This window comes from Peromyscus maniculatus, chromosome 5 (assembly GCF_049852395.1).
Source record: "Peromyscus maniculatus bairdii isolate BWxNUB_F1_BW_parent chromosome 5, HU_Pman_BW_mat_3.1, whole genome shotgun sequence".
NCBI classification, from domain to species: domain Eukaryota; kingdom Metazoa; phylum Chordata; class Mammalia; order Rodentia; family Cricetidae; genus Peromyscus; species Peromyscus maniculatus.
Genome location: NC_134856.1, coordinates 103,231,524 through 103,245,043, shown reverse-complemented (window position 1 = coordinate 103,245,043; position 13,520 = coordinate 103,231,524). Strand labels below are relative to the sequence as shown.

General features: G+C 43.4%; 1 non-coding gene across 1 annotated transcript; it reads right to left on the bottom strand.

Moving 5' to 3' along the window:
• Positions 1-6,206: 6,206 nt before the first annotated feature.
• Trnal-caa (transfer RNA leucine (anticodon CAA)) lies at positions 6,207-6,311 on the bottom strand. The gene is made up of 2 exons: positions 6,274-6,311; positions 6,207-6,252 (listed from the first exon to the last, which is right to left on the bottom strand). It is a non-coding gene; the product is annotated as a tRNA-Leu (tRNA).
• Positions 6,312-13,520: the final 7,209 nt, after the last annotated feature.

Below are 13,520 nucleotides of genomic sequence, written 5' to 3'. Positions count from 1 at the left end.
GTTTACTATGTAACAAGTGCTTTACGAAGAAAAAGGCAAAAGTACCCCAGGGTTCCCTAAACTAGACGAGAACAAGGACACCAACAGACTACTAACGTGGAAGTGAGAAATCTTACCTGGCCTCAGCTCTGAACAAAGAACTACAATCAACTAAGGGATGCCGAGGGCCGGAGAAATAGTTCTCAGAGAAGAGACCCCTACTGGTTATCCAATGTCAAGTGGTCAGTCCTGAAATAAGGTTATACGGATTGAGCAGCTTGTAATTCATATAATTAGAAGTGTGTGTGTGTGTGTGTGTGTGTGTGTGTGTGTGTGTGTGTGTGTGTGTGTGTGTGTGTGTAAAACAAAGAAAAGGAGGCCATCAAATTTGCCCGGGTGGGAAAGAGTATATGGGAGAGGTTGGTTTGGAGGGAGGAAAGAGAAGGGAAAATAGATATAATTACATTTTAATTAAATAAATAAAATTGGCCCAGGTTCTCAAGGAACTCCTTTCTTGTGACCACAGCAATACAATCAATAAACACTGTGGTGTTGGTGCAGAGATGAAGAATTAAGATGTTTGTAGTCTTCTAAGCCAGAAGCTGAGAAGGAGCTCAGGTAGTTCATTGAGCATCCGGAGACCCCAGGTTTGATTCTCTGATAGCCCAGGATATCCTGGAACTCACCAAGTTGGTCTCGAGCTTATAGAAATCTGCCTGCCTCTGCCTTTCAAGTGAGGAAATTAAAGGCGTGCATTAAATTCATACTGTTGTTGTTGTTGTTGTTATTTTAAGACAGGGTCTCATTTTGTAGCCCAACCTGGCAATCCCATCTTAGCCTCCAAAGTTCTGGGACTGCATGAGCCAGCCTGTCTGGTTTACATAGTAAATGAGTTTAAACGTCCAATCTTTTCCGTCTTTGGTCATTTATTTATGGTGAAAACATGCAAACTTCTTGTTTTCTGGATGTTCTGAAATGTACAAAATACATTATTCATCATCTATGGCCATCCTCAAGTCAACAGAATGCCAGAATACCTCAGTCCTGTCTAACATAGGTCGGTGCTTATTGATCAACTTCTTCTCACCCTTGTATCTTCCAGATTTTCTCAGACTCAATAACCACTATTTTGTTGCCAATTGCCATAAGTTTGATATTTTATATTCAACATATGAGTGAAATTGTATGGTACTTATCTTTCTGTGTCTGCCTCATTTCACTTGATATAATGGTACTGACTAAGGACATAGCTTGTCCAGTATGTTACAAGGCCTTGGATTTTCATATTAGCACTGCAAGGAAAGAAGAGGAAGAGGAAGAGAAGGAGAATGAGGAGGAGGAAAAGGAGGAGGAGAATGAAGAGGAGGAGGTCTTATCCTATGCATATTGTTGCAAATGACAAAGATAAGACCAAGTCTTTTTATGACAGAACACTAGTCCATGGTGTCTACATATCACACTTGATTCATCTACTCATCACTTGGTACTTTCATTCATTGACTGGAGACAAGTGCTCCAGTCTCTTTAACACACTGATTGCCTTTCCTTTGGCAATATACCCAGCTAGAGGATTGCCAAATCTAATTTAGTTTTTGAAATGGGTCTCACTATGGTGCCCAAGATGATCTCAAGTTCCCGAGCCCGTGTGAATCTCCTGCCTCCGCCCCCTGAGCAGCTGGACGACAGGCCCATGTCAACACACTCAGCTACTCTTTCCCGAGGAGCCTCCACACTGCTCTCCAGACTGGCTGTGCTCATCAACAGCGTGGTTCTCCTCTCTCTGGGTCCTCACCAGCACTTGGACTGGCTTGTCATTTCCGTCACAGACATTCTTACTGAGGGGAGGTCCAATTTTATTGTGGATTTTGTTCTTGCTTTTTGAAACAGGGTCTGGGTTTGAAACTCTGGCTGGCCTGCAAATCCCGACTCAGCACTTGACTGGGTGCTGGGACTACAGATGTGTGTGAGGTGCTGGGACTACAGATTGTGTGCCACCACACTCACTTTTCATTATGATTTTGACTTGTATTTCCTTCATGGTTAGAGATGTTGAATGCTTTTTCATCCATCTTTTTTTAAGTACAAATCTAACAAAATATGTTTAATATCCATAAGCATAAAACTATGAAACTTCAGTAGGGAAAAAGCAAGTAAGAACTAGATTATTGAAGATGCGTTCTAGATTCATGAATTTATCTCATCTTTATTTGTGTATGTTTGCTTGTCTGTGTATAAGCATGTGTGTTTGGGTAGCTGTGAAGGCCAGAAGAGGGTGTTGGATCTCTTGGAGCTGGAGTGACGGTGTGAGACACCTGACAAGGTGCTGGAGCCTAACCCCAGTCCTCTGCCAGAGCGGCCAGTGCTCCTAACCGCCGAGCCATTTCTCCAGTCCCGAGAACAATTTTCTGATATGCACAAAACAACTTTTTGCAATTTCAGCTAAGATTTTTGTTTTATTTTGAGGACAAGGTCTCTCTATGTAGCTTTGGCTATTCTAAAACTTTTTTTGTGAGCCAGGCTAGCTTTGAACTCACAGAGAACAACTGAGATGTTTTTTAAACATACAGATCAATTTGGGAAGATACGACCTAGTGCCCCGGGCAGCAGCGTGTCAACGGGGGCGACCCACCTGTGGGAGAGAATGAAAGGGACGGGGAGACATGAGAGAAGACAGCAAGACAAATGTTCTGATCAAGCTGCAAATTTTATTCTCCTCAGCAAGGCTTATATATGGAGGGAGGGGGCAGGAAGGAGGGAAGGAGTGCACGACTGCAGGTGAAGGGGGACGTGCAGGTGAAGAGGGACGTGCAAGTCGTGAGGCTGCTAGGTGGTAAGGTCACTGGTCAGGGCCCATTGTTCTGTTGTTATGCTACCTGACCTGCCTGACCTGTTCTTTATCTTTGGGGGCATGTGGTTTAGGGCAGGGGCTTGTTCTCTGGCCTAGCTAGTACTTTTCCATGGTCCATGTTTGGTCCCTGACAACCTACCTCTCTCTCCCTTTTTTTAGGCAGGGTTTCTTTGTGTACCCTGGCCGGCCCAGAACTCTCTTTGTAGACCAGGCTGACCTTGAACTCAGAGAGCTGCTTGCCTGTACTTCTGAGTGCTAGAATGCTGGGATTCAAGACATGTGCCACCATGCCTGAAATTTTCTTTCTTTTTTATTTAAGATTTTTGACCTCTCAGCTGGAGATTTGGCTCAGAGGTTAAGAACACTGGCTGTCCTTCCAGAGGACCTGAGTTAAATTCCCAGCAACCACATGGTTCACAACCATCTGTAACAAGATCTGGTGTCCTCTTCTGGCCTGCAGTGATACATGCAGGCAGAACACTGTATATCTAATAAATAAAATCTTTAAAAAAATTGATCTCTCAGTAACAATCATATGACATAGACTTTCTGCCTTTCGAGAAACTTACCTCAATATGAATTACAGACCTAATAAAAAGCCCTTGGGAAGTACAGACAGGCAGATCACTCTGCTCAGGCCAGCTAAAGGCTACATCATGAGATTTGGTCTCAAAACAATGAACACTTGAATTTTCAAGGCTACAGGTGTATCTCAACAACTTAGCATGCATAAGGTCCTGTCTGTAACTCCAGTTCCAGAGAATCTGTCACAGTGGGTACCAAGATGCACAAAGAGTACATATATACATGCAGGCAAAATACTCATACACATGAAATAAAAACTTTTTTTTTTTGAGACAGGGTTGTCTCTGTGTAGCTTTGTACCTTTCCTGGAACTCCCTCTGTAGTCCAGGCTGGCCTCGAACTCACAGAGATCCACCTGCCTCTGCCTCCCAGAGATCCACCTGCCTCTGCCTCCCAAGTGCTGGGATAAAAGGCATGTGCCACCACAGCCCAGCTAAAAACAAGTCTTTTCAAAAAGAGTAAAAACAAGTATGTATTTGCATTCGGCAGATACTGTGATTGCTACTGTGTGCCAGTAATGAGTAAAGCAGACAAAACTCTGCTCTCATGGAGGTTACATCCCAGCTGGAGTAGACATAATAGATTGTGAGGGAGGGGAGGCTGTGGCTACTGGAGGGTGGGCTAAGGCCTGTGGCTGGAGACATAGCAGGTTATTAGGAAGTGTTCCCTCTTGGCCGCCTGCACCTCACCAAGCTGCACACTCAGCATCTTGGTGGGAATAGTGCAGAATCCCATGGAAGTAGCCTGTAGAAAGAAAAATCTGCCGTTATTTTCGTTTTACTTCTGTTTGTAACCTCCTCCTCTCTTCTAGACATCTTTCTCTAACCCATCAGTTGTAAGACTTTTAAGTGTGCATGATAATCCCTAGAGCTGGAAACAAAATTCACACTACCAGGCCTCCCCAGAGTTCAGGTTCTACAGTTCTAGAGTAGGACTGCCCTAGTTAGGGTTTCTATTGCTGTGATAAACAGCACGACCAAAAACCACCTGGAGAGGAAAGGGTTTGTTTCCGCTTGCAGTTGTAGTCAGTCCACCGTGAAGGGAAGTCAGGGCAGGGACTCAAGGCAGAGACTGACTCAGGTTGAAAGAATGGAGCTTTGCGACTGTAGAGTTAAAATATTGCAGACCCAGAGCCAAATTATCTGGTGCAATTTTAGTTCCATCCATGTCCTCCCCTCCCCCATCTATCAGGTAATATCTCTAGATTAAACCTGAAGCAGACGGATTGGCTTCCAGGAAGCAGAAGTCAGGAATACTGCCGCAACATCTGAAGCCTAGAACACATGTCCCTGCTTTGCTCTCAACTGAGTCCCCGGTGTCCCCACCAGAACAACTTGGTAAAGGCCTTAATTTATTCCTTTCTTTGTTCTATGCATAACCTAAATCCATGTTCCTGGGCCATAGTCACTCATATTTGGCTCAAGAATAAATTATCTCTTATTCTCTTTCAAGTGAAGGATGTGCTTTTCATTTACAAAAGAAAATCAGAATTACTTTGTGTATTTCAGCTAACAAACCAACTGGGCTTGTGAATTGTTATTAAATAAATTCTGACACAATGGAAAAATACAAATGAGTTTGTGTTTCTGACAGTGTGTTTACAACAAGGAGCTACGAACGCTGGGCAGTTGTGGCGTTTGGGAAAGTTTCTGAAGAAAAGCGATTTAAAAACAGGCGTCGCCTCCACTCCGCCACACAAATACTTTACTTTTAAAAGCGGGAGCTTGGGGCGAGGCTACTCATCCAACAAGCTTTGTGAAAGCTTTTCCAGAAGGTAATCAGGTCCTATTCTAGGAATATGAGCACGCAAGAAAAACAGTAAACCCAGACATACAGGATAGGCACTAGAAAGAAACCGTGTGCGCTAGAGTGGATTCTAAAAGGAATTTAAATCTTTCTTTTACACGATCTGTTTCGTTTTCTGGGGGGGGGGGGAGTTTTGTGGAGGCAAAGTCTGCAGAGCACACTGGTCAATGGGGCTGGAAGGGAGCGGCAGGAAGATTAGAAGGAAAGAGACATGGAAAGAGCGAAGGAAAAGAGGAAGGAAGGAGAGGCAGAATGCAGGAAGGAAAGAGCAAGCTTTTGTAGGGGAAATGGAACGAATTCCAGGAAATTTTCTATTTTTATTGAACGTCTGTAACAGTGACAAAGTAGACGGCATTCATCCTATTGATTAACAAATATCTCCTTCGTGATATTGTTCATGTGTTCAACTTACAACCCAGCAAATATCGAGGGAGACTGTATCAGAGAACAATACGTATTGTTGGAGTTGGTGTTTGTTAAAACCAAACGACAACAACGACGAAACCCACCAAGTAGTTGATTTCGCAGGTGCCCGGAGAGAAAGCGCCGCGTGAAACGCTGCCCGCCCGCCCGGCTTGTGGGGCCGGGAGGGTGCAGTTTGGGCTCCGGCGCTGCAGCGATGATTTACCAGGCGACCCGCACAGGGGGCGCTGTGGAGCCTGCAGGGCTCCAGCGTGGGGACACTCGCGGCGGACAAGCTGCGGGGCCAAACGCTGCGGGGTCGGGGAGGACGGGAGGCCGGACCTCGGCACCCGCCGCCAGTTTTCCTCGCTGTCCGCGGTCGCCGCTTCCGGCAGGCAGCGGGGCAGAGCGAATCTCGCGTCCTCGAAAGCACAGCCGTGCTTCCGCTGCTATCGTCCGTGTCGGCTGACCCGTTAGAGAGTTTTCAAAGTCAGCTTTTAAAAATGTGCGGGTCGACATGTGTCAAGAATGCGCTCAGAGCGGCCCATGTTTCCCGAAACTGAGTGAGGTAGCAAAAAGAGTCCTGTGTCAGAAGTGGGATTCGAACCCACGCCTCCATACGGAGACCAGAACCCCCAACCAGGGAAGCTGAGCTTGAGTCTGGCGCCTTAGACCACTCGGCCATCCTGACACACGAGAACGAGGTGCAGATTTTTCCCTGATATAGAAAATACACGTTGACGTAGCCACGCTGGGATTCGTTGGTTAACCGAGACACAAGATGGCCCCCTGTAGGCTGAAAACGGAAGAACATGTTGCCGACGAAAAAGAAAAGTTTTATCCATGTATAAAACTGGATGTAACTGTTTTGAAGACAAAGCGTCTCTGTGTCCTCCATGAGTCTCATCCGCCAAGATTTTAAGGAAGGGGAGAAGGAAGGAAAAGAGGGTCCGAAGCCGCAGTCTCTGAGGCTCTGCTGCTTCGGAACTGCACCCCAGAGGCCGGGACACTTCCCGCAGGGCGTCTGGTGGCCCAATGCCACTCCGGGCACAGCACTGAACAGGGTTCAGTATTTGAACCCTGATGCTTTAACTGGTGTGTTTGGGGCTCAGTTCGGGGAGGAGGAATACGGAATTCACATTTTAATTAACTTTGATAGAATTTTGTGTTTGTTTTTATTAGTACAAAGAAGACTTTAAAAAAAAAACAACTTTCTTCAAAGATTAAATCTTTTTCTCTGTACGAAGGGAATAATTTGGGGTCAGCATGCCTTATTTTAGATGTCCAGACTCTTGCTTTCACAATCTATTTCTAATGATAAGAAAAAAAAATCCACGAGTACAGTGAACAAGGAACCTCCATCCAACATACGGGGTCTGTTTTTTTTTCAAAAGCCATTGCTCTTTGGGAAGGAAGTTATATAGGAAATGAAACCCAACAAGGCATCATTATAATTAATGATTATAATTAATCATTATAATTATTTCCTAATTGCAAAGTCCAGATGAATTGTAGAAAATGGAAATAAGTCAAAGCTGAAAGTTGCCCACAATCTCATCTCTCAGCTATAACTGCTACTAACTTTTGCCATAATTACACTAATTCTTACGAAAACAAGCAAAACGGTCGTGTGTAGGACTCACTTTGTTCATTTGCTTTTCAAAGTAACAATACAAGCACAGATACATTCTAAGTCAGTGGTTCTCAACCCCTTAGGCAAACCTTTCTATCTCCAAAAATATTTACAATTCATAACAGTAGCAAAATTACAGTAATGAAGTAGCAACGAAAACAATTTTATGGTTGGGGGTCTCCATAACATGAGGAATTGTGTTAAAGGATCACAGGATTAGGAAGAACCACTGTTCTAAGCTGTCAAATATTCTTTTGCACAAATTTTAGTAGCTGAAGGTATTCCATGATGTGAGATCTGTCTTCTGAACTCCATGGGCTCCAGGCATAAAGGTATTGCACGTACATACATGTAAAACACTCGAACACACGCACATCACCATCATCTTTGTGTAAATCTTTTTTGGTGCTTTGAATGAGAACGCCGCCTATAGGCTCAGCTGCTTGAGATGTTTGGAAGGATTAGGGACATGGCCTTGTTGGAAGAGGTGTGTTACTGTTGGAAGAGAGTTGGAAGTTTCACAGGCCTGAGCCATTCCCAGCCATTCTCTCTCTCTCTCTCTCTCTCTCTCTCTCTCTCTCTCTCTCTCTCTCTCTCTCTCTCTGCCTGATCCCATGCTCCTGGCCACGATGATCATGGACTCTCTCTAGAACCATAAGCCTCAATAAATGTTTTCTTTTATTAATTGCCCAGGCTATGGTGCTTTGTCACAGCATTAGAAAAGTAACTTTTAATCCCAGCACTCCTGAGGCAGAGACAGGGGGATCTGTGAGTTTGAGGCCAGCCTGGTCTACAGAGCGAGTTCCAGGACAGGTACCAAAGCTACACAGAGAAACTCTGTCTGGGGTGGGGGGCAGTAATTGAGATAGTTTTCAACCACTCATTATTTCTTTGTATTTTTAGCAGGGAAATCACCAGATTAAAGTTTATTGACTTTTAGTTAATACTGACCAACTGCCTGACCAAAAATATAATTTAGATAGTCTAAATTTGACCAAGAGAGGATGCTAGTATTAAACAAGAAACTTAAAAGAAGTCATACAATAAAGAGAAATCAAAACATTTTAAGAGATGAAACTGGATTTTTAAAAATAGATTTATAAGGTTTAGGCTTTACAATTGGAAGGATTTTTATACTTCCTCAGTAAATTGATTTCTAAGCTTTTATTTTTAAAAATCTTGGCTTTGTTTGTTTGTTTGTTTCTCTGTGTAGCTTTGGTGCCGTCCTGGATCTCGCTCTGTAGACCAGGCTGCCCTCAAACTCACAGAGCTCCGCCTGCCTCTGTCTCCTGAGTGCTGGGATTTAGGCGTGCGCCACCGCCGCCCAGGCTTTTTTTTTTTTTTTTTTTTTTTTTTTTTAATTTTATTCATTCATGTGCGTAAGATGTTTTTCCTGCGTGTATGTGTTGCTGCTGGAGGCCATAATAGGTCAGATCTAGAACCGGAGTTACAGGCAGCTGTGAGGCACCATGTGAGGACCTGGAATTCAACCCCAGGGCCTCTGAAGAGCTCCAATTGCCCTTAACTAACCACCCAGCCACCTCTCCAGCTCCTTACTACATTTGTATTGAAAGTTCATCTTTCCTCACTAATTTGTAAGATTCACTTCATGAGAAGGAAGCCCTGTGATACAGTTTCTTCTTGTCAAGAGCCCAAGTAGAAATCCTGAACTCTTATTAACAAGAATTTCATCAAGTCCCTTTGGACAGTTGGCGTCCTTCCATCTGGTGGAACTAGGAGCTGTATGATCGACAAGGATTTTGTTAGTCTTTTCTTTTCCCTTCTCCCGCCCTTCCTTTCTATCCCCGTCCCCCCTCCCCATCTTCCCTTCTCTCCTCTCTCATCGTTTTTTAAAATGGAAAGTAGATCTTTTTAACAATATATCCTGATTACAGTTTTCCTTCACCCAAATCCTCCCCACCTCCCCACCCAGCCTCAATCAGAAAACCATCAGGCAGCCAAAGGTGGTGATGGCGCACGCCTTTAATCCCAGCGCTTGGAAGGCAGAGGAGGGCAGATCTCTGTGAGTTCCAGGCCAGCCTGGTCTACAAAGCAAGTTCTAGGAAAAAAACAAAACAAAAACAAACAAAAAAAGAAAGAAAGCAATTAAACAAACCAGCATAGTACAAAACAGAAAAACAAAAGAAAAAGCACAAGAAACACATACACACACTTACACAGACAGAAATCCCGTGAAAACACACAAAAAAGCCAGACAAAGCATTGTGTCTCTCATCTTATTTTGAGCCAGGGTCTTCCTCTACTAGCCTGGAACTTACTATTGGGTCAAGGCTTGATTTCTTTCTGTTCTGCAACCAAAGTCTCATGTGTCTTCAGCAATAGTTTCTTGCTATCTAATTATAGTGGGCTTGAGTGATAGCAATAGTCCGTGTTCCTTGGGGGTGGTCTACAGAGTCCCCCAAACAAACATGTGGTTAGGAAGTTATCCCACACCTGGCATTGAAATTGTCTCTTAATTACATGTCTTTTGGAGAAGGCATTTTCCACTCACACAGGGTACTGTGTCCAAACTTTCTTTAAAATCATGATTCTGTTTTTTGGGGTTTTGTTTTGGTTTTGGTTTTACGAGATGGGATTTCTCTCTGTGTAACAGTCCTGGCTGTCCTGGAACTCAATCTGTAGACCAGACTGGCCTCCAACTTAGAGATCTGCCTGTTTCTGCCTCCCAAGTACTGGGTTTAAAGCTGTGAGCCACCACCTGACTAAAAATCATGTTTTAATTAGCTTATAAAGTAGCAGTCCTCCATAAGGGTTTTCATAAATCCTTAGTTTGGCTTAACCTATTCCCATACTTTCCTCTCCCACCCCATCTCCAGCAATCCTACATTATTTTTTTTTAAGATTTATTCTTTTGTTTCTGTGTATGTATCTATGTTGAGTGTATGCCATGCATGTATGAGTGCTCGGGAGGGCAGAAGAGGGCTTGAGTTACAGGGATTTCTAAGCTGATATGTGTGCAGCAAGTGGTCCGAACCATTGAGCCATCTCTCCAGCCCCTAGTCTTACATTTTTATGAAAGCATTTTACAAGAGGGGATCTGAAAAATCTGGCAGATTACTGGAGGAAGTGGTGGGGACAAAAAAAAAAAAAAAAAAAAAAAAAAGCAAGCAGCTGACTGGTGACCGCACCAGTTAAAACAAAAACAGCTGGGATACACTTGTCCTCCCTTAAGGCTGTGGCAGGAGGACCAGGAATTCACTCTCGGTTTGGGCTACACAGGTAGTTCAACACCAGCTTATATATAGTGAGACTTTTTCTCAGAAAACCAAAACGACAAAACCCCAAAGTCTTAATTCTCTTCTCTGTCACAGAATGAATTATGGGGCTGAACCCAAGTTCTTGCACAGGAAAGCAAGACCTCAGCACTGACCCAGCCTGAGACCTGCGACCTTTATAAAGCAGCTTATAAAGTACCTGGTTTTCCCATATTCTGTCCAGAATTTACTTTGGGGTAATATGAGAAGATTAAAATTAAGATAAAGTGAAATTCAAAATGGGATTCAACATGAATTGGTAGTTGTTGAAGTTGGGAGGTGGTGCAGAAGTTTTAGTGTATATATTCTTCATTTGTTACTTAAATACTTTACCAAGAAGGCCCTGGGTTTGATTTCTAGTATCAGATAGATGATAGATAGATAGATAGATAGATAGATAGATAGATAGATAGATAGATAGATAGCTTTCGTTTTCCCCTATTATTCTCTTTTTGTATATCATAAACCTTGAACTGGATTTAGAGATCACATCCCATCAACATTCTGCATATGCTGTGAATGAAGAACCATGAAGGTACCCAACATGGATACCTCCAAATGTCTTCCTACATTTCAAACTTTGAATACAAAATTAACCCCACAAAGGTAGACCCAAATAAATTTACACTTCTCTTAAACACAGAAAAGGAGATGTGACCAGGTGCATCTATTTGGTTTTAATTGTCAGCTTGGCAAAATCTAGAATCACTCAGGAAGAGGGTCTCAATAGGGATTGTTTGGATTGGGTTGGCCGGTGAAGGACTTTTTCTTGTTCATTGTGTGTATGGGGTTTTGCCTGCATGTATGTCTGTGTGCCATGTGTGCCTGGTGCGCAAGGGCACTGGATCCCCTTGAAGCTATGTGGTTATGAGCTGAAGTGAACATACTGAGTTCTCTCTCCAGCCCTAGTGAGACATTTTCTTGATTGGGTTGAGCTGGGAAGATCCAGCCTGGGTGTGGGCAGCACCTTTTCATGGACTGTGCCCTGGACAGAGAGGAAAGGAGAGAGCCAGCTGAGCACTGGCGAGCACGCATGCATCTTCTCTTCTCTTGGCTGTGAATGTGACTAGCTGCTTCAAGTTCCTGCTGCCTTGACTACTCTGCTATGATGACCTGAAACTGGGAATTGTGAGCCCAAATACTTTCTCCCCTAAGTCACTTTTGTCAGGGTATTTTTTTTTTTTTAATCACAGAAACTGTCAGTAAAAGTAAAGCAAGGCAATACTGTCAATGAAATCTAAGATAACATAACAACCTATTAGAGTCAATTCCTCAATGACAGTCCCTCCAGTTTGGTTTTTTTCATCCCCCCCCCAACAGGGACCTCATATAGGAGGAAGTCCTGGGTTAAACAAGGGACAAGTGTTTAGTAATTTAATTCAATTACAACGGTTTAGACCAGGACTTAGCTATGGGTACCAGTCTCAAGGCCTCAAGAGAAAGAACACAATGACCTATGCATTAGCTCAGTGGTGAGCTCCTGCTTTGCATGATTAAGGTTCTAGGTTGACAGAGTACAGCAGTGGGGTACAGGGGTACTGGAAGGATATACAGAAGTGCAGACCTAGCATTTCAGCTTCCACTGGCTACTGAAATGCACACAAAGGCCACTTACAGTGATAGTTCATTTATCCCCAATTCTTTAGTTATACTCTTTTTATCCTTGACCCTTGATTGACTAGCTTTTTCAAGGACAGAAGTTATCTTGTGTTTTCCCAGGAGTCAGCTTCAGCTGCAGCACCCAAAACTGGCTAACTACATATTTGAGTCAGAGTCATTGTCTTTCATGGAAAAAGAGACACCACCATTCTTGGCACACTAGCAGTCATTTAAGCTTTTTATTGGAGTGGGGGACAGTGAGGGAAGTAACTTCTCTATGTACACCCTTTGGTCTGGACTTGAGATAAATGGTAGTAACAAAGAACTTCATTAGCCTGACTGCTGTTTGTCCTTAAATTCATAGTGCCTTTAAGCAGTTGGAAATTACCATGCATATCCTCTACTCCAAATGTACTTGGTGGGAGGTAGGGGCATGCTTAGTTTCCCTTTATCCTCTGAGCATCTCTTCTAGGCCTCCTTTCCTCTTGGAGTGATGTACCAGGAAAAATGGGAGTGGTCAAAGGCATGCATATATGATTTCCTGTGGCACTAAAAGAATTAAGAGCTTCTAAACCCTAATATATAATTAACTAGATGCTCCAAGGACCAGAAGCCTAAAGAGCTGTTCTGATCCTCATGTCTGCCATTCGAGCTCATAGTCCGACTCAGTAAATGAAAAGGCACTTACCTTTCTGCAGATTAATAAATCAGAAATAGCTTCAGGTTCATTTAGATTTTTAAAAAAATTTATGTGTTTGAGGGTTTTGCCTGCATGTATGTATGTATGTGCACTGTATCTGTGCCTGGTACCTGTGAAGGTGAGAAAATGGCATCAGATCCCGTGGGACTGGGGTACAGAGAACCAAACCAGTGTCCTCTGCTAGAGTTTAACAAGTGCTCTTAACTGTTGCACCGTCTCTCCCGGCCAGCTGAGGGCCATTTGATTCCATTCAACATGGCAGGACTTCGGAAAAGTTTAAAATCGTAAATACTCACGACCTCAACACAAGAACCAGTGACCAATAACATCACCCCTGACTGTCTGTCTCCTCTTGCTCATCTTCTCACACAAGTGATGACAACCTTTTTGTTCATAAACAACATGGCTGGTACTTTTTCACGAAACATTAAATTCTACCTTTAACATTCAAAATCCCCTTTTATAAAAACATTTGTGTGAATGTGCTCTCTCTCTCTCTCTCTCTCTCTCTCTCTCTCTCTCTCTCTCTCTCTCTCTCTCTCTCTCACACACACACACACACACACACACCATGGTACATGTAGAGGTCAGAGGACAACTTCAAGAGTTCGTTCTTTCCACTTTTCCTTCTACCAACCCAGTTTGTCCAGCATGGCAGCAGAGACACTTACCTACCTACCTACTACTGAGTCA